We start from the raw sequence: 21,636 nt of genomic DNA on the forward strand, positions 1-21,636 counted from the left end.
GCAGCACCACTTGCGCCTGGCGTGGAGGTGCATGAGTGTGTGTGCTGCTCTAATTCACCTCCCTTCTAGGGCCCGAAATAAGTAACACCACCACAGCCTGAGGGACCAGCCCCTTCCGCATTGTTTCATGGTCTCTGCAGCCATGCAGCCTCTTCCTGTAATTTGGCAGAAGGGCTGGGGGGGTGGGGGGTGGATGCTCACTGGTTCCCACGTCAAAGGCTGCCTTTGGTGACTGCTGGCCAGGGGAAGGGAGAAGAGGGGCCCCCGTGCAGAGCAGAAGGGAGCAGGACGTCTGGAAGGAGCGAGAAAGCAAACTGCAAAGGTATTTTAATAGACATGCCGTTTCCATTCTTGGCCCATGTGTTTTTCATTCTGATTTTGGTTACTTTTGACTAGAATTATGGAGCTCTGTCTCTTGGTTCAGGCAACTTAGATGCAATTGCTTTTCTATTTCAAAAATGAATACTGACTTTTGGGGCGGGCGGGGGGTGCTGGGGACGGTGGGAAGTGGCTGAGACAGAGAGCGTATCAGCTTTCAGAAGGCAGGGAATTTCTCTTTTCCCTCCGCCTCAGGGGACTAGAGAGCGTATGTTTGCAAGAGCCCAGGGGACTTTGACAAACGCAGAGGGTAAAACATTGCATCCTCGCGGAAGAGATCGATGATGCGGCCCTTCTGCCAGAGGAAGCAGCTCCTTTCCCCAGAGGAGCAGGACGTAGAGATAAACAGCCTTCCCGCTGCAGAGACACGGCGGACCCATCCCAGGGCTCCTGCAAGCACTTCCTCACTTCTCCTCTAAGATGCAGATAATTATGTTTGTCAAGGGTCATTGTCATGAAATACGCTTTTGAAATCTTCAAGTGGCTTCTGAATAATTGAAAGTTGAGCTACAATTTCCAGTCTTCAGTGAGCTGCCCCGTGGCCTGTGTTGGAGCCCTGTCACTCTCTTGACCATTCCTAGCATCTGGGTATCAGGAACTCCCTAGTTCTGTGGCAAAATACAGAAGTATCCTCACTCCTCTGGGGGCAGAGATCAGAGATGGGGAGGGAAGAGGGGCCCCAGGGACACCACTGCCTGAGTCAGGCCCATCTGAGCTGCAGGAAAAGGCAAGAAACAAGAGACAGAGAAAATTAACACTCTGATACCGAAGTCCTCACCATGGTTCCCTAGCCATCTTAGGGACACAGTGTCTACTGAGTGGAGAAATCAGAATGAAAAACAGTAACACTGCAAAGATTTTGGTACCTTGACCAATGTAACCCACAGTATAACTGATCCAGCCAATTGTTTTCTCAACCAATCAATCAATCATCAAATAAAGAGGACACGAAAATCACCCCCAAAGACATAATTTGGTGGCTGTATTAAACTGCAGTCCATGTTCAGTGTCACTGAGATTTCTTTCATCTGGGGCATTTTGTTGTCAGAGATAAGTCACCATCTGTTTGGACAAAAAAAATATTGGCAGAAAATTTATTTTAATAGTCTTGATGTATTTAAATGGCTGGTGGTTCAGTTTGTAGATTCATGTCTAATCTAGAGCTTTAATCCTGTGATGAAAAAGTAAATCAAACCATGAGGAAACTGTAAATCAAAAAAAAAAATATATAGTCTGTCCTTGTCTGTGACCCATTGTTCCATCACAGTTCTGCTTCTTCAGTGGCTTTGTCTTCTCTGAGAAGCTGCAACTATCCGTCTACTGGCCCTGGCCATTCCCACACGTGTCCACACATGACATTCATCTCCACGTCCATCTTGCCACCCACTTGGGAAAGCCAGGAATTAGTTACGGTTTGTTATTCTTACCAATGACACCATTTTAAAATCCCAAACCAAAAAAGCAAACAGGTTACAAACACAAGCAAAACAACACGTCTTTAAACCAAAACAGGTTCTTCTCACTATGACTTTTCCTTTCTGATCTCATCGTGGCCTAGATCGCTGCTGAGCAAGCCTCATGCTGGGCGACCTGCTCGTGGGCAGCTGGCCACTCATGCTTTCCTGGGCAAGTCCTCCGGGCTGACCCTCCACTCAGCCACAGGCAGGACCCCAAGGGAGGCAAAGAGCTGATGGGGACGAAAAGGTGCAGTGTTGAACATGCTCTAAATATAAAAATAGCGTGGTGAGGAACTAGAAATGTCGTTCCTATTAAATCAAAGAAACAAATCTGGAAAACCAGATCTGAGAGGGCTGAGTCCCGATGGCAGGACTGTCGTTTGCAAGGCTGGCACAGGGCCGAGCCCTCTGCAGGGGAGATGCGTTGACCTCACAGCAGACATCAAGGTCATGCCAAGGGATGCCTGCGTCTTGCTGCTTAGAATGCCTTTGCTTTCTGACCTCAGGCACTGGGCTTTCTTTGGGGCAGTTGTGAACCCTCCAACCCAATGCCCAGCATCCTGTGACCAGCGCTCCTTCCCCAGGGTCACCCCGGCCTGTGACCCTGAGCAGAGCAGGACCCCACGGCGGAGCCCCAGGTCACTTGCGCCTAATCAGGACTCTGTCCATGGTGCTCCACAGGGAGCAGGCCATCCTTCCAGCCCATGACAAGTGGTGACACCGGGAAACTGAGCCCTGCTGGGGTGGGCTTTGGCAGCTCCCCAACACAGAAGGGCTTTAACTGACAAGATGTGTGGTGGTACCAATGGATGTGATTTGGAAGAGCGACAGAACCAGTATTTCTAAATATTACAAAATAACCAGTAAGTAAAAGATCCACTTAAAGTTCAAGACAGACCAAATGGGTTTTAGTGGAAAAGAATATGAAAAGTTTATTGATGTGGTTTCAGATTGCACATTGAAAGTAATCTTTAAGAAACTACCATTGGCCAAGCTTTGGTTTGGTAGTAAAAATATATACCTTGACAGTTACCTGAAATGGCTATGAAACGCCTCTCTTTTCTAACAACATATCTGTGTGAGGCTGCATCTACACTTCAAATAAAAACACATACCTCAAAAGACGAAGTGTAGAAGCAAATATGTGACCCCAGCTACCCAGCTGTCTTCAATTAAGACAGACATGAAAGAGATTTGCAAATATGTTAAAAAAAAAAAAAAAGCCACCCTCTCACTATTTGCTTTGTTTTTGGAAAAGAGTCATTTTTCATGAAAAGAAATATAAGTTAACATGTAATGAGCTGATTATTGTGATTTTTGAAAGAATTAATTTTTTGTTTTCTCCATTTTAATTTTTAAATTTTTATTGGAGTATAGTTGCTTTACAATGTTGTGTTAGTTTCAACTGTACAGCAAAGTGAATCAGTCATACGTACACATATATCCACTCTTTTTTAGATTTGCTTCCCATTTAGGTCACCACAGAGCACTGAGTAGAGCTCCTTGTGCTATACAGTAGGTTCTCATTAGTTATCTATTTTATACATAGTAGTGTATATGTCAATCCCAATCCCCCAATTTATCCCACACCTCTTCGCCCCTTGGTAACCATAAGTTTGTTCTCTACATCGGTGACTCTATTTCTGCTTTGCAAATATGTTCATCTCTATCATTTTTCTAGATTCCACATATAAGCGATATTATACAATATGTTTTTAATTTTTAATGTAGTAAATCTATAGGTGTAACTCACAGAAACAAAAGCCCTTTGGGATCCTGAATAATATTAAAGAGAGTGAAGGGGTTCTGAGAACAAAAAGGTTGAGAATAGCTGGTTTAATTAAACTTGAGATTGATTGAATATGATTCCACACACAGAGTTTCAATTCCCTTAATGTTCCTCACCTACCCCGTCGTATGAAACACTGAGTCACAGACTATTTTTTGGCTTAAATAACCTAGATGATTGTACTGTACATGCTGTCTCCTTCATTTCCATCGACCCCTGCTGCTTAATTTGGGGTTAAGGCCGCAGAGAAATCTTTCAGAGGTGCCCGAATCGCTTGTGCTTCTGAGAAATTTGCTTCAGTGACTATTTTTTTTGTTGTTGATCTATTTTAGGTACAAATTTTCATTGGGCTTATTTTCCCAACACAGGCTAGTGCAGTTTCCAGAGACACAGTTTTTGTTCTTGCAAACGGATTATCCCACTACCTGTTGTGAAGCCATTTTCCTTCTCTCTTTAAAAGCATTATTGAATTTTTTTTTAATAAATTTATTTATTTTTTCTAGTTTTGGCTGCATTGAGTCTTCGTTGTTGTGCGCGGGCTTTCTCTAGTTGCGGCGAGCGGGGGCCACTCTTCGTTGTGGTGCGTGGGCTTCTCACTGCGGTGGCTTCTCCTGTTGCAGAGCACAGGCTCCAGGTGCACGGGCTTCAGTAGTTGCGGCACACAGGCTCAGTAGTGTGGCTCGCGGGCTCCAGAGCGCAGGCTCAGTAGTTGTGGTGCACGGGCTTAGTTGCTCCGTGGCATGTGGGATCTTCCCGGACCAGGGCTCGAACCCGTGTCCCCTGCGTTGGCAGGCGGATTCTTAACCACTGCGCCACCAGGGAAGCCCAGCATTATTGAATTTTATTATTTAAAGACATTATTTAAACTGTCTTTGCTCTAATAGGAGATACCACATTTTATTATTCTATTTTATTTAGTAGATCATCAATGCACACGGTGCAAAATTCGAAAGGTACAAAAGGAGAAATGATGAAAAGTGGTTCCTCCCCCGACCTCCATGCTCCCTCTCCTCCACAGAGGCAGCTGTGATTGCCAACTAGAGATAGTCTAGACGTGTCTGGTGGGCACGGATCCTTTCCTTACGCACATGGGGTGGCGTGCTCTGCAGCGGTTTGCACTGCGCTCTTTTCTCTCACACCCCACTTGGAGATTGTTCTGAGCGCACATGCTCCATATGCAGCGAGTCTGCCTCACTCCTTACAGCTGTCGGATCCCACAGTCAGGATGAGTGATTTATTTGACTCTCCCCTGCCTACCAGCATTTAGATCGTTTCCCATCTTTTTCTACCGTAAACAAGGCTTTAATGTCTTTGTACACTTGTGTTTGTGTATAATAAATATATACAAGTACAGCACAGGGCCTGTCATATGACATCCCTAAACTACAGTGTATCGCAGAAGGTGATGTCCTGGGTCCCGAGAGCGACTGGTAAGGAGCTGCAGGGCAAGTAGCTCTTAGCTTAGTCACTGTCAGCGCAGCTCTGGGGACAGGAGGTGGTCTTCCCTTTAAAAACACAGTGGAAAGGAAAAAAAAATAGAGCGTGGAAAGTTTCCTTCTGTGACTAGGAAGAAAAATCAGGTTTTATGCTTTTTTTTTTTTTTTTAATGAAAGTTTGTTTATTTATTTATTTATTTATTTATTTATTTATTTTTGGCTGTGTTGGGTCTTCGTTTCTGTGCGAGGGCTTTCTCTAGTTGCGGCAAGTGGGGACCACTCTTCATCGCAGTGCGCGGGCCTCTCACTGTCGCAGCCTCTCTTGTTGTGGAGCACAGGCTCCAGACGCGCAGGCTCAGTAGTTGTGGCTCACGGGCCCAGTTGCTCCGCGGCATGTGGGATCTTCCCAGACCAGGGCTCGAACCCGTGTCGCCTGCATTGGCAGGCAGGTTCTCAACCACTGTGCCACCAGGGAAGCCCCAGGTTTTATGCTTCTTGATCTTGGAAAGTTTCTGTCCGTTTTTGCCAGGAGGGTGAAGGGAGAGAGGAGCCTTGGAGAGAAAAGGGACGGGAGAGGCTTTGCCTTTCTCTTGGAGGGTCGATTCCTGTGCTGGCTGCGAAGGAAGAGCTGTGAGGAGAGGAGGCGAGCCGCCCCAGGAGGCAGCACAACGCGGCCGGAGGACCACAGGCCGTGGAGTCAACCTCCCCTGGTCTGAGTTGTGTCCACACCGTGACCTCCGATGTTGGGCACATCGCTGACCCTCGGGCCTTGGTTCCTACCTGGGTGACCACCGCTGCTGCTTCTGTTTATTCCCATCGTTACTAACCCAGATTCTTGGCCTCCTTAATCAATAGAAATTGACGAGAGGCCAGACAGGAAACTCCGGCAAGGCTTTATTGGGGCCCCTGCTGCAGCACGGGGCGGGGGCGGGGGCGGGGGTGGGGGGAGTGAGAGCAAACAACAGGTTCCCCTGCTTGCTCCCTCCCTGAGATGGGGACGAGCTGGTGAGGGTAGGGGTGGGTCCAGGGGTCGGGCCAGAGGGCTGGCTTAGGGGTTTCGCCGACCCCTTAGGTGTTGCTGTGTGCAGGGGGCATGCACAGTACCCTGCTTTGTTCCTGACACCCTGTTTTTGCTCCAGGCTCCTCAAAAGTGGCAGTTGGGGTTTTTTGGTCTCTTTGTATCTTTTGGGTCCAGAATTTGCCCCGACTGCGCATGCACGCAGTTATTTTTAGTTCCATACAGTTTCTTTGTATTTTGTTGGTCAAGGAGAGGTGTGTCCATGTGCAAGCACTGCAGCACCGCAGCAAAGGGTCCCAGGTCTCAGCTGGTCTCACTATCACACTTCTCATACCGCCATCGCCACATCCTCAGTTGCATTGACTTCAGCCTACTGAGGCTTGGCCTCTGTCCCCCTGAAATACATTTCAGAAGTCGCCAACCATCTCCACGCGGCCACAGCCCACCATCACTCCCGGCCACGACTGTCAGGGATATGTCAGTCACTGGTGTACCGCCCTCTCTCCTGGTCCCCCATCGCTGCTGGACAGCCCTCCTCAGTCCTGTGCCTCCTCCTCTGCCTGCCCTGCAAACCCTGGAGCCTCCTGGAACTTGACCTTTGATCCACTCCTCACAACCCACACCCTCTCTTGGGTGACTTACTGTGTTTTTTAACTGCCATTTAGCCTCCCATCCACATCACCTGCTTTCACCTCCCCCAAGCGTTCATACAAATTTGGAAAATATTTCTATTTGGATGGCTGTCCCCAAAGTGCTTCAGCTTCAATAGGTTAAAACCCAGGAATTCCCTGGCGGTCCAGTGGTTAGGACTCCCCGCTTTCACTGCTGAGGGCTCGGGTTCAATCCCTGGTGAGGGAACTAAGATCCTGCAAGCCACAAGGCCAAAAAAAAAAAAAAAAAAAAATCAATAGGTCAAAACTGCATTCATCCCCAACCAAAACTTGTATTTCCTATTTTCCTGATACTGGTACCTTCCAGTTTTCCAAGCCAAAGAAATTATCTTAGACTCAACCTCAGTATTAGCATTTCTACTGAGTCGACATGTTTAAAATTCTTGAAACTGACACCCTCCCCCCCAGTTACTCCCACCCTTGCTCATCGCACACCTTCTACCGAGCGGCCGCCACCTGTCGCAGGTTGGGTTTCCCAGGAGCAGAGTGTGGGCTTTGTGAGGAAGTGCCCCCCCTCCATAGGAAGTGGGGAAACAGGACAGGGAAGGGGAGGGCTGAGCCAGGACGTAGTTTCAGGTCAAGTCCCAGCCTCAGCCTGATCCCACAGGGATGCGCGTGAGTGTAGACTTTGCCTCTGGTTACCAGACTTGCAGGAGGGGGCTGGGCTTCCACACCCCCCCCCCCCACTCCGGGGAATCCACACAGAAGCACTAAAAGGGATCCAAAGGGACCCCAGGGGGTCCGAGCAGAGGGTCTCCTGCACCTGCTAGATGAGCCACTGGTAGACTTCTACACCTGAGCCAGAGTCGTGTGGCCCAGGGGTCCCCATCCTGTCTGCAGCCCACCGGGCCCCACAGCAGGAGGTGAGTGGCAGGCGAGCGAGCCAAGCTTCTTCTGTATTTACAGCTGCTCCCCATCTCTTGCATTACCACCTGAGCTCCACCTCCTGTCAGCATTATGGTGAGTTGTATAATTATTTCATTATATATTACAATGTCATAATAATAGAAATAAAGTGCACAATAAATGTCATGCACTTGAATCATCCTGAAACCATCCCCCGCCCCCAACTCCCTGGTCCATGGAAAAATCGTCTTTCACAAAACTGGTCCCTGGTGCCAAAAAGGTTGGGGACCGCTGATGGTGCCAATCAAAGAGCTGAGCAGGGCAGGCGCCACTTCAGCCTTTTCAGAGGCCTCCAGTGTCCCAGCAGCACCCTCTGGGAACTGGCTTCCTTCCCCATCTTAATAGGAATCAGAAGTAGACAAAGGGAGGAGTCGTGTTAAAATCCAACATCCCCTCCTGAACATGTGCGCGGCACACCGGCTCATTAAAGGCTCTGAAACATCCTGCAGTAAAGAAGCCTATGAACCTTGCTTAACCTGGGAATGACCCACCTTCTCTGACCTCGGCCTTGCACGCTAGCTCGCTGGTGTCTTGTGTGAGGCCCTGTTACACACTGCCGTCTGCAGACCTCGTGGGAGATGCTAGCCCACAGGATAAAGCTCCCCGACGGGGCACACGAGGTTCTCCATGGCCTGGCCACACCTCCACACCCTCATCCCTGGCTCTGCTAATGCTTGACCTGCCACAGGGGCCTCGGTGGCCCATTCATGTCGGCCAACTGGCCACCTCGTGCCTGTCTGTCAAGGCTCAGATCCAATGACATCCCTTCCAGAAGTCTTCCCAGGACCCTATCTCAGTCAGTCAGTCAGTGTTCTCCAGAAATAAATCTCCAGAGATTTATTATAAAAAATTGGCTCGTGTGATTTTGGAGACCAAGAAGTCCCAAGCTCTGCAGGGTGAGTCGACAAGCTAGACCCCCAGGAGAGCCTGTGCTTCAGTTCTAGTCCAAAAGCAGGAGAAATACCGATGTCCCAGCTTGAAGGTCATCACGCAAAAAGAATTCTCTCTTACGCAGGGCAGGGTCAGCCTTTTTGTTCTCTGCAGACCTTCAGTGGCTTGGGTGGGATCTACCCCCATTAGGGAGGGCAATCTGCTGTACTCTACAGATTCACATGCTAATCACACCCAAAAACACCTTCACAAAAGTCCCCAGAATAACGTTTAACCAAATATCTGGGTACCCTGTGGCCCTGCCAACTTGACACACAAAATTAATCATTAGAGACCCTCAGGTTGGGCTAAGTGCTTTTCTTGTCTTCCCATCACTTTCTACACTTGCACTTTTCCGTAATTTTTTTTTTAACCATCTTTGTTTATAAGTGTACAGTTCAATAGTGTTAAGTATATTCACTGTTGTACAACAGATCTCCAGAACATTTTCTTCTTGCACAACTGAAACTCTATACTCATTAAACAACAACTCCCTGCTCCCTTCTCTTCTCAGCCCCCAGCACCCACCCTTCTACTTTCTGTCTCTATAAATTTGACTCCTCTAGGTCCCTCATATAAATGGAATCGTGCAGTATTTGTCCTTTTGTGACTGGCTTATTTCACTCAGCATAATGTCCTCAAGGTTCATCCGTGTTGGATCCTGTGATGAACAGGATTCCCTTCCTTTTTAAGACTGAATAATCTTCTGCCATTTGTATCGACCATGTTTTGTTTATCTACTCCTCCACTGATGAATACTTGGGCTGCTGCCATCTCTTGGCTGTTGTGAATTACTTTGCTATAAACATGCAAGTGCAAATGTTTCTTTGTGACTCTGCTTTCACCTCTTATGAATATATACCCAGGGGTGGGATACACTTTCTATATCTTAACCCTGACCCTATGGTATTGGGATGTCGTCTCTACCAAGCTGGCAACCTCCCTTCCGGTCGTGCTAGACTTTAGGCTCTGGGAGCTAATGGCCTGAGCTTTATGCACCTCAGTGGCTTGGTGAGGATGACTCACTCAGCAAACTGCAAGTTCCTGCCTGATAACTTCCTCTTGCACATCCTCTTCGACCCAATAGCTCTGAGAAGGGTGTCATCTGAGCTTTTAATATCAAAACAGTGCCAAGTTCCAGGCACAACTTTTTCATTTCAAAGATTAGAATTCTGGGTGATTAGGGAAAAAAGATTCTAACTCAAGCCAGCAGTAAGAGACAAGGGCTATTAAGTTGTGCTCCAAACGAATCTTGAGAAAGCCATGTTACACGTGACACTTAGTTTTCTTTGAAAACTTGCTCTAAGTGTGACAGCGTTGATCTTTGATAATACTCTTTCTAGAGTGATAATTTGTGTTTATTTTTAAAAGTTACCCTTTTAAACTTTACCTCAAAGGTAATACCAGGAAATTATGCTAATGTCCTTTAATTTTGTCTACAGTTTAAGATATATTGGGTGTCAGACTGCCTTAATTTTAGGATCAGTTTTACTGACTGAAGTGAATGAGTTAAAATATCTAAAGTGATGATATTAATGTGCATGTTTGTCCCCCTAGAGGCCCATTTGGAATTCTTTTATGTTGGTTCACATTGCTGCTTGCCCCCCAGCCTGCCCTGCCCTTTACATTTCATGAGGATTTAATAAACAAACCATGGGTTCAGGGCCAAAATGGTGAACGTTTTGTAAATGATGAAATGGAACTTGGAAATATTAAAATAAAATCCTTCTATGTACTGGTCCCGTGACATCTTACCTGAGGCTGGTTTAACATGCAGCGTGTCAGGGCTTCCCTGGTGTCGCAGTGGTTGGGAATCCGCCTGCCAGTGCAGGGGACACGGGTTTGATCCCTGGTCCGGGAAGATCCCACATGCCGCGGGGCAATTAAGCCCGTGCGCCGCAACTACTGAGCCTGTGCTCTAGAGCCTGCGAGCCACAGCTACTGAGCCCACATGCCACAACTACTGAAGCCCACGCACCTAGAGCCCGTGCTCCCCGACAAGAGAAGTCACCGCAGTGAGAAGCCCGTGCACCGCAACGAAGAGTAGCCCCTGCTCGCCACAACTAGAGAAAGCCCACGCAGCAACGAAGACCCAACACAGCCAGAAATAAATAAATAAATAAATAAATAAATAAATAAACAAACATGCAGCATGTCGCTTCCTGAGATACGCAAGCATATTCATCACCTAAATTTTCTAAATGCTCACCTCCTGCCTTCAGCTTTGTAGCGCTGTTAACTTTTGTCTAAAAGGATCTCTCATTTCACTGCTCCTCACCTAAGCCTCTCAGCATTTCTTTCCACCCGTGTGGATGCCAGCATCACAGAAGCACAAGCCGATACAAGAAGATGTGCGTCCCACGCGCCGCCCTCGGGCTCCCGGTGCCAAGAAAGCCTCCTGGTCTTAGTAAGACCATCCAAAGTGCTGGTTTCAGACACCAGCATCAACTCGCAGGGTAATGCATGACATGTCCCAGAGGTGAGCAGTGAGAACAGACTTCAGAAGGCCTTGCCCTCCCACATCTGCTGCCAGGTAGTTGACTGCCATTCAGAGCAGTGTCTGCTGAGGACTGGCCTGCCAGCCACGTTCCGTTAAAGCGGCCGTGGCCCTGCCGTGGATTCACGCAGTCTAACATTCAGCTTAACCCTCTCCTCTCCATCTGTCGAGACCGGCCCTGGACTCTCCAGATGCCAAGAGGAGAAAATCATTCACCCTGCAGTTATTTGGGGTTATTTCCCTTCCTGGGGCAGGTGCCTGCTTATCACGAGTACCGTGGAAGGGGGTCGACAGGCCAGGATGCTAGAAGGTGAAGGGTTCGCCATAAAGCTACCCCGGGTCTCCTTCCAGCTGACAAGCTGCTTCCACGGGGGCACAAAGCCCTCCTGCTCGCCTGTCCTTGCTTGTCCGGCCTCTCCGCCCCCAAATCACAGACTTTGCTTTCAGCTTCGCCGGGGGTAGAGCGTAGTCTGGGGTCCATCCGCTACCTCCCAGCCTGGGAACCGCCAGGCTCCTGGTGTTCCTCTCCCCCTGGAATGTGCCTTCCCCTGGGTTAACTTGGCCTTGGGCCCCGTGGCAGGGACCAGGCAGGAGAAGGCTTGTCCTCCTGGCAGAGCTGCTGGGGAGGCCCCGCGAGCCTCGCTGAGTAACCTGCTCCAGGGAAAAGCGCAGCCCGGGCTCTTCTAGGCGGCTCCAGACTCCAGGGGAGGCCAGAACAGACCTGAGATGCTGCAGGGTGGATTTTTTTTTATTAATCTTTTTTTTTTTTAAAATGGTAATTATTTATTTATTTATGGCTGTGTTGGGTCTTCGTTTCTGTGCGAGGGCTTTCTCTCTAGTTGCGGCAAGCGGGTGCCACTCTTCATCGCGATGCGCGGGCCTCTCACTATCGCGGCCTCTCTTGTTGCGGAGCACAGGCTCCGGACGCGCAGGCTCAGTAGTTGTGGCTCACAGGCCTAGTTGCTCCGCGGCACGTGGGATCCTCCCGGACCAGGGCTCGAACCGGCGTCCCCTGCATTGGCAGGCAGACTCCCAACCACTGTGCCACCAGGGAAGCCCTGCAGGGTGGATTTTTTATCCCCGCTCTGCCTCCTCTTTCTGAGACAAAGAGCCTTGATAGGCGTTAAACAATAATATCACATGATTTGCTAGCGTCCTGAGCAGGCCTCTGTAAGCGCGGACCAAGGGCCATCAAACCTGGTTAGTCCCGCACACAGCTGCGCTAACCACTCCATTCAACAGAGATGCAAAGTTCACCATGAACTTGCGGCTGATCCAAACTGCCAGGTCTCGGTCCCCTTCCCCTTCCCTCGGCTGCTGTCTTGCTGGGCTTAGTGTCCTGGCCTCGCTTGGAATGGCTGGAGCTGAGTGTGAAGCTAAGGGGTAGGGAGATTTGGGGGTAACTTCAGCTTCTTCCCCAGAAACCATCCCAACTGCCAGGCGTCACTGGTGAACAGTGGCCTTATTTGCCAGCGTCAGTTAAGCAGCCAAAGCAGCCACCTCCAGCTTCCCCAGCGGAAGCTCCCTGTCACCTGTTCTCACCACCTTCCCTCCTTCCTTCCCTCACTTCCATCTCTCTGTCTTTCCTGCCAACACTGTCCCTCCGTGCATCCTTCCCAGGAGGCCCCTGCGGCCCCTTCACTATGTCCCAAGGCCTTTCCTGCCACCATCTCCAGCTGTTTTCTGGCCCCATCGGGAGGGGCCCCCCCGTGACGGCGGCTGCCGCGGGCTCCCACCCGCGCTCTGCTCCCCCCGCCCCACCGTGGATGCAGAGCCCACCTCACACCGCCTCTCCTCCTGGGGTTTCAGGGGGAGAGGGGAAGCCAGGAATCTGCACAGACCGAGTCTGAATCTCAAGACGAATCCGGCCTCTGTATCCTGACACCGAATTAATTTTTGGAGACAGAGTTTTGGGTGAAGTAGTAATAAGTAGCTTTATTGCTTTGCCAGGCAAAAGGGGCCACAGCGGGCTAATGCCCTCAAAATTGTGTGTCCCGCCCTGGAGGGAGTGGTGAGGAGTTTCATAGTAATGGTTCAAAGAAGGCGTGGTCAGCTCATGGACACTCTTCTGATTGGCTGGTGGTGAGGTAATCGGGAGTGCGCATCACCAACCTTCTGGTTCCAACTGGTCTGGGGTCTCCGTGCTTGTGAGCAGCAGACAGTTAACTTCTCCCGCCTGGAGGGGGTTTCAGTGTCTGCAAAACAGCTCAAAGATACTGTTGTGTGCATCCCTTGAGGGGAACCAGGACCCTGTCCCAAGGCTGCGCTATAGTTTCCTGACTGCTCCTCTATTGTCTCTGCGTCCCCTCCCTTCCCTGATTAGTAACTGTTTGAACCTGCCCATTGGAACTCAAGGAAGGTCCTGGAGGCTGAATGAAGCCTATTTCCTGTAATCAAGAAATGGGGGACATGGAAAGGCTTTCGTGCCCAGGAGCCCACACCTGCTCCGTATCAAATCCACACCCACCTCACCTTTCTCTACAAAACATTCCGCCACATCAGCAGTCAAAAACAAACAAACAAACAAAAATATTTGTTGTAACGGTGATGATGAATCAGGGATGTCAAGTTGACGTCCATGACCCTCCGCCTGATCAGCTCTGCTCCAGCAAAGAGACGTGTTCTGTGTGCGCCCCGTGCCTGTGAACAAGAGAGATCTGTCCAAAATAAGCCACTACTTCTCTCTGCAGCCCCAGCTGGCTGTGGAGGGTGTCCGTCTCGTAAGCACAGGCTGTCACTCTGCCAGTGAACGGTGCTGGTCCCAATCCCAGTCAGGAAGGGCTCTCAGACCGACCTGCTGGGCCCCCATCATCGCCTCTGGCCAGGTGTGGCTGGCCACGGTCAAGGGAAGTACCAGTTTATCACTCTGGTCCACCTTTGGGAATGTTTATACATCAGTAAGATGAGCCGCAGGACAGGCCCATGAATCGGAGACGAGGTGCTGAGGCCAGGAATACGACTTTATTCGGAAAGTCGGCAGAGCGAGAAGATCGCAGACTAGCGTCTCCGATAAACCATCTTATCGGGGTCTGGATGCCAGTTTCTTTTATAGAATCAGCGAGGGGGAGGCGGTGAGGAAGTAAAGTAAAAGGGCCATAAGTCTTGCAAAACACCTCCAGGAATGACCAGCCTCAGGGAGGGGATGTGTTAATGTCTTCTTTTCTGCAGCCATTCACAGGAGGGCTGGGTTCCCTGAGGCAGCCTATTATGTATGATTATAATAACAAAAGCAACGAAAAGCAAAGGTTAAAGCCAAAGAAACAGATCCAAGGTGGAGTCCCATTTAGCTCTTCCCTGTTACAAGTGAAGGAAGAGAATACAGCGCTTTTCCTTCTGAGTGGTTCTGCCTGAAAACAGTCTGGCGGATGGAGGTGAGCGGTTTGCTCCTCTCTGGGCCGTGTCCCAGGCCTGCTCGTCAAAGGCGCTCCTCCAGGGTCCGGGGCCCCTCTTCAAAGCTCCAGCAGAGCCGCTGTTGGTAAATAGGCCACTGATTTCAAGAAGACGCTCCCACAGACGGTCTGCAACCCAGGCTCGGACAGTTATGGAGGAGGGAACCTGGCTGATTTCTGTGGGAGGGAGAATTTGTTTTGTATGTTCCCATTTGTATAGATGGAGTTTGCTGAAAGCGTTTAATAGGAAATCAAAATGCCCCAAGTGTTATTTAAAGACACGAATAAGGCCAGTAGGGGGTGAGGGCAGGAGCGGGTCAGGAGGGACCCCCCTCCGCCCCTGGGGAAGAGCAGGAATACCATCCCCAGAGCGGCCACGCAGACCCCTGTAGCCTCCTTTTCAGCGTCCGTACCTGCAGATGCTACACCCCTGGGCTTCCTCCAGGTAATGCAGGAAGCGTGATTACAAGTCCTCGTGTGGCCATCTGGAAGGGCAGGCCCTTCTGCTTTGCTTAATTCAAGCTGTCTGCAAGTTGCATCTCAGCACAGAGCCCTGGTAACTGAGCCGCCCAAAGGGACCACGGGCCTGATTTGTTTGCTGCAAAGAGGCCCATGTGAGCCTGTGTATGGCGGCCTTTTATTATTTTGGGCATTTTCAGGAAACCTGATGTGAATTCAGCAAATATTGAAATATAGAAACAAATGTCCCAATCCTGGCCCATCAGAAGCTCACACTCTATCCTCTGTTGTCATAAACGAACGAAAGACGAGGCAGTGTGGAATGATGAAAATGAGGCTCCTGATGGCACCCCACACAGCCTCCCTAGGCCAGGTGCTTTATCTGGGTTATACAGGGTACACTGGAGTTTGCCGGGCAGAGCAGAGTGAGGAGAGGAGTTGCAGCAGGTCACAGGATGAAAGGCATCTTGCTCCCAGGCTGCAGGGGGGGACCTGTGGGCGGGGCCTCGAGACCGGCTCGCCAAGGTTCTCATTCCCCACGCTCCTGACCCGATAACTTTCCATACACGTACTTACCTCTCAAGCGTTTCCTTCAACTGATTTTAGCAAGTCCTGGGGACTCAAGGGACCAATATCGATGTAGGGAAACAGACACGCCACAAAAAAAGGTGGGAGAGAGAGCTGAGTCCACAGACGGTTAACAAGGTTGGGGAGCCCGGTTATGGTGAAGCCACCTGCCATGTAAAAAGAGAATTTGCAAACTGCCTAAAAGAAGGGGAAAGAAAGAAAAGAGGGAAGGAAGAAGGAAAGGAAGGGAGGGAGGGAGGGGGAGGGGGAGGGGGAAAGGGAGGAGGGAGGGGGGAGGGGGGAAGGCGAAAGCACCTGAATGCCAGGGCAGCTAGATGAACGTTTTGGACATCTGGCGGTTAACTTGCCCCTGGTCCATCCCTGCAGGAGGCGCATGAATAATCTGGTGCAGTTATAGAGTAATTGCTCAGCATCTAACTGTGCAGAAGTTTTCAAAAAATATTTGTGCAGTGAGGATGGCCCAGAATTTTAAAAGACGTTTTGAGGGACAAAGTACTGCCAGGAGAGGTTGAAGGTCAGATGATTTAGAAAATCTATTCCTTGTTTTTGAACAGTCCACTGTTGCAATGATGTAGAAAGAAGCTTGACTGTTCCAGAAAGCTCTGCCGTGACTCTCGGGTCCGGTGTCAAAGCACTTTCTGAAATAGGTGGAAGATAGTCCTTAACTTGTTTTTTAGAGGAACGTAAATCAATTTAAAATACAGTTCTTCATCACACGCAAATCCACACCATGGTGAAGAACCACCCACGGGAGACATTCCAGAAATCTTTCAATTATTGATTAGCCATAACAGTGAGTTGAATAAAAACTAGATAATTAACCCTTTAAGGTAAGAAGTGAGGTGGTACATCCTTTGTCTCACACGTCAGGTGAGGTTGAGGGTGTCTGTTACCTGTGGCCATACCGCTCCGTCAGAGGTCCTGGCGCCCAGGCTCTTCCTGGCTAGACCACCAGGTTTTCTGTTAATGACCCTGATTTAGGGGGAAATAGTACAAAAGGACATTGGTGACCAGGAAGAGAGATGTTGGGATTTTAAAGTTACAGGGTTGACTCATAAGGTTACTTCACAAAGAGTAACTGCGATTTCAGTGTGGTTTAAAATCAACATTCTGAGAAATAAGTGAAGCATGAAAATCTCCTTTATCAAGGATGCCAGGAAGGGCTGTCAGAGGACCCAAACATGGTTCCTTTAAAACAGGATTTTGCCAGGTTTGCACAGACCTGGGACATTTATGTGTCCTTTAAATGGATTTTGGACTAACTGACAGGGAGAAAAAACACAAAAAACTGCTGGCAAGCAGAGAAGTGAATTGACTGCTACAGAAAAGGACTGGAATCAGAGACCAAACGATCCCAAAGAAAAAGCAAGAGGCAGAGTTTTTCTGGGCCCACAGTAGAAATAGTTTCATCTGAAACAGCCCAGCGTTTCCTGATCTGAAACAGACCCAAAGGAGCTGCGGTGGGAACGGCTGCCTTTCATTGGACGTTAAGCCACCGGACAGAACCGTTCCTACTGACTTAGCAAAGGCACCCTGGAAACTTGTGTCAGATGGTCAAATATGCAGGAACCAACGATGGGAAAGTCCGGGATCCCAGAGCTGCTTGTGGATTTGACTCCAAGTCAGATATGTTTGGAGGTTTTACACACTGTTTGCACCCAGTAAGTCAAAGTTTATGGAAAGGAGCACGAAGAAACGGGATGTGCAAACTCTGCATCTTGAGGAGGAACCAAGCATCTTCCCTCCAAACCAGAGCGTGAGGGGCAGGGGCAGGGGCAGGGGCAGGGTTTGTCTTTTGTGAGGGCTGAGCTTTTCCTGAACGTCCACCAGGCACAGGAACAACACTTGGGTCCTTCACGCGAGAGCGATCGAGCCATTGTAACCAGACCAAGATCTTTCTGTGCGCTCCACAAGCACCCTGCCTGCCGGCCGACTCCCACACAAGGTCTCCTGCGCTTTCAGGAAGAGGGAGCGCAGGTGTCCTGAGCCCCCTCCCCTCCCCTCCCGGGAGCCCCGCCGGCCTTGTGATCTGAGACATTCCCTCCCTCTCCAATCACGAGGCAACTACGGATGATTACCTCTGAATCAGGGTCAAATCATCCACCGGCTTCCTGCCCAGGGTTGGAGTGGGCGGAACGAACTGCCTGTGAGAAATCCTCTCTGCAATGGGAGAAAAGCGTTCTGAAGATCTCCGCTGAGATGGCGGGGTAGGGTAACCAAGCCTCTCCTCCTGGCGGTGGTGAGGGCCCGGGTACCCGTGGGTACCCACCACAGGGGTCTGCAGCAGGCCCACCCTCCGGGCAGCTGGCCCTCCTCTCAGGGCCGGGAAGAAAGAGTTCAGTTTCAGCGTTTGTATCACTGAGAGGCGTCTGGAACTTCTTGCCCTGTAAGGTTTCTACCTTGTGCCTCCCTCACAACAAGTGTCCGACAGCCTAAGTGATACTTGCAGTTGGATCTGAGTCCCTGGGCCTGCTCTGTGATTAGTCTATCCTCGTTCCCGCCCCCATAGAAGCTTCTGGTAAATTATTGAGTCCAGAGAGGGAGTCCCTGGCGGGTATTTCACCTCAAAGCACGATCAGTCATCCGCATTACCTGGAGCGCTTTGTGCAAACACAGAGCCGGCCTGAGAACGTTTTCTCCTGCCACGTTTCAGGCGATGCTAATACTTCTGGTTCCAGGTCACTTGGAGAAACACTGGTCTACCCCACAGAGCCATCCCTTTCTTTCCTGTTCTCCCTGAACCTCTCCCTGAAACCCCCAACAAGAGGGGAAGGAGCCACTAGGGCGGTGTTGGCTGGTGCAGGAATTTCAGGAGAATTGAAATAAACTAGAGGAACTTGGGTAACCCAGCAATATTGCCACTGGATCCCTCTCCCAGGAAATATAATTTCTTAATCTTTTTCCTTCTGTGAACTAGACTTGTATCTGCAGCAGAGAATTTTTCCCTCAAAAAGACCATCTTTTATCTTTAGAATAGGATCTAAACTGTAATCCTTCCTGAAGAGAATTGTGTTTCCTGCTTTTTCTTTGTTGAGATATAATTGACTTACAACATGATATTACTTTCTGATGTGCAGCGTGATTTGAGATTTGTACATATTGTGAAATGACGAGCACAGTATGTTTAGCTAACATCTATCACCTCAAATTTTTTCTTGTAAACAGAACTTTTAAGATCTGCTCTGTTACAACATTCAAGTATACCATACAGTATTGTTAACTAGTCACCACGCTGTACGTTAGATCCCCAGGACTTATAACTGAAAAAGAAGTTTGTACTGTGTAACCACCTTCACATTTCCTTCTTAGTCAGATTCATCTCTCCTTTACCCACAGAATAAAAGCTAATACTTACTGAGGGCCTACTAGGTACCAAGTGTGTACTAGTGGTAAGCGGTGTATATGCAGCGTGTCAAAGGATCTTCCCAACAGTTTTGCAAACGATACGTCATTGGCCCATTTTACATATGAGCAAACTGAGGGTTAGGGAGGTTTTGTGGTTGCCCAGGGCCACAGAGCTAGTCACAGGTAGGACAAGGATTCAAATCTGGGCCTGATTCCAGAGATCAGCTCTATTGCTGCACATACTTATATTTTCTATAGTATTCCATCTGCTATACTATGAAATAACCTATTACAAAATGAGAGACATCACGTATTAAACAATTCTTCTGTGATCCAACCATTCATTCAAATTCTGTATTTAATAAGCGCATACTATGTGCCATGCCCTATAGTTAGGTCCTGAGAATACAGTTGGCCTTCTATATCAGTGGGTTCTGCATCTGAAAATTCAACCAACCTCAGATGGAAAATATGGAAAAAAAAAAAAAAATTTCCATAAAGTTCCCAAAAGCAAAACTCGAACTTGCCAGACTGGCAGTTAGTTACATAGCATTTACAACTGTTTACATAGTTTATGTATTATAAGTAATCTGAGATGCTTTAAAGTATACAGGAGGTAATATGCAAATACTATTCCATTTTATGTAAGGGACTTGAACATCCTTGGATTTTGGTATCCTCAGGGGTCCTGGAACCAAAACACCTCGGATACAAAGAGACAACTGTACAGTGATGTACAAGATAGAACTTTACACAATATATTTTCCCAGAACGTCTAGTGAACTATTTTTTTAGTAGTTTGTCCTTTGGTTAAAATTGTTCAGAAAAGTACATATGTCATTAAGCTCAGAAGGCATTCCGCCTTCCTCTATTTGCTTTCTAGCAAACCACTTTTGACTTTCTAAAAACTCAGTTTAACAAATTTGTTTCCTATTTTTCTTAAAGAAGGAGCATGTGTTGCTTTAACTTTTAAAATACTTTTATTTTTGAAGGGACAATACATACGTATAGCTCAAAATTTCAAAAAAAACAAAGGATTTACAGTAAAAATCAGTCTTCCTTGTACTCCTGACCCCCAGCCACCCAGAACTCCCCAGAGGCAACCACTATTATATGTATATATTGTCTTCCGTCTTCCTTTCCTTATTAACACAAATGGTTGGTTACTATTGCCAAATTAATAAATATACTTACCTGTTCTTTTTAACAGCTGCATATAGAAATAATTCTAAAACGTACCATGTGATATTTAATTAGGCCCAGTTGATGAACATATAACATGGTCCAATATTTTGCTATTACAAACAATTCTACAATAACTACTCATGTATGTATATGAACTTACGCATGAGCAAGTCTACCTGTAAGTTAATTTCCTTTAAGGGGAAATGCTGGGTTAAGGGCAAATGATATGTGCATTTGTAATTAAAATTTTTTTCATTACTGAATATTTCAAGCATTCAGTAAAGAAAGAGACCAGTATCATGAACTTCTACCACCTTTCAATGGTTACCATTAATCTGTGGCTGATACTATTTCATATATATATATATATATATATACCCTTCAGCCCAAATTATTTTGAAACAACCCCAGACATAATGTTTTTTCATTGGTAAACATTTTGGTATTATTTCTGAAAAGTAAGGGCTTTAAAAATGTGTGTGTGTATAATTTCATTATCATGCCTAAAATAAATTAATATTAATTTATTAATGTCACCATTTGTTAGTGTTACACTTCCCAAGATTGTCTCAAGAAAACTTATTTTTCCAATAGTTTGTTCTTTGATTCAGAATCTAAGTAAGCTCCATCCATTCACTGCAGTTGGTTAAGTCTTTTTTTAATCTATTGGTTTCCTCCTCCATCTCTCTCCTTTCTTTCTGTCTTCTTCTTTTTTTTTTCCTGAGTGATATTACTGTAGAAACTGAGTGAATTTGCTTCCAGAGTCTCCATTTTGCTGATTACATCCCAATAGGGTCATTTAATATGTTCCGCTATCCTTTAGGTCAAAGGAAATATACAAAATTAAACTGTAGAATTTCTTAAAATAATAAGAAAACAACATATCAGAGTCTGTGTGGCATAACTAAAGTAGTTATTAGAAGAAAATTTATAGAACCAAATAACTATCAATTAAAAAATTAAAATAAATGAATTAAACATTCAACTCAGAAAGCTAAAAGAAAAAGTAAAATAAAATCAAGTAAGCCAAAAGAGAGCGAAAAGAAGATAAATGCAGAAATGAATGTTTCATTATTTTTTCAACTTGTTTTTACAAACTGAAACTTTAGGCTCATCATTTGAGAACTAGGAGATCATTTTGTAATTTGCAACTAAATAGACAACATACCTAGGTAACTGTCAGAGGGAAAGGCTTTTCTACACAGTTTGCCCTGGATTTCAAGATAGGGCCTGCTTTGACTGTCAGTGGGAAATCAGGTCCGGAGCCCACACTTCCGTTCTTGGTGAGAAGCTGCAAGGTTCAGGCAGGAAGCAGGCGAGGCAGAGTTCTGGGGGCTCAGGTCTGGGGCGAGTCTCAGCCCCTAGGGGCCCTGGAGTGACTGATGGGACTAGGGGTACCTCCTCTCCTGCGAGATAACAGGGCTTGGCCTTGACAGACTCCAGGTCAGATGGCAGCTGCCATAATTATTGCTCAGCAGGCCTTGAGCAAACCTCTCTGAGCTGAAATTTCTTCATCATAAAACGGGGGTATTATTAACCCCTAACTTTTAAGGGGCGAGAATCCAATGAGATGCCCGGTACAGCTAGA

The 21,636-nt window shown here is 47.7% G+C and overlaps 1 protein-coding gene and 1 long non-coding RNA gene across 3 annotated transcripts in view; one reads left to right on the forward strand and one right to left on the reverse strand.

Annotated features, from left to right (window-relative positions):
- Positions 1-21,636, forward strand: part of FHL2 (four and a half LIM domains 2) — a 56,482-nt gene that overhangs the window by 9,553 nt on the left and 25,293 nt on the right. The gene's annotated exons all lie outside the window — the stretch shown is intronic.
- Positions 12,991-21,209, reverse strand: LOC309643594. Of its 2 annotated transcripts, XR_014253880.1 has the most exons (3): positions 17,597-21,209; positions 15,286-16,156; positions 12,991-15,205 (listed from the first exon to the last, which is right to left on the reverse strand). It is a non-coding gene; the product is annotated as an uncharacterized lncRNA (long non-coding RNA). The 2 variants fall into 2 exon arrangements; XR_014253881.1 differs by having other exon boundaries at positions 15,286-21,209.

Source organism: Balaenoptera physalus (assembly GCF_965194825.1).
Source record: "Balaenoptera physalus genome assembly, chromosome: 15".
Classification (NCBI taxonomy): Eukaryota; Metazoa; Chordata; class Mammalia; order Artiodactyla; family Balaenopteridae; genus Balaenoptera; species Balaenoptera physalus.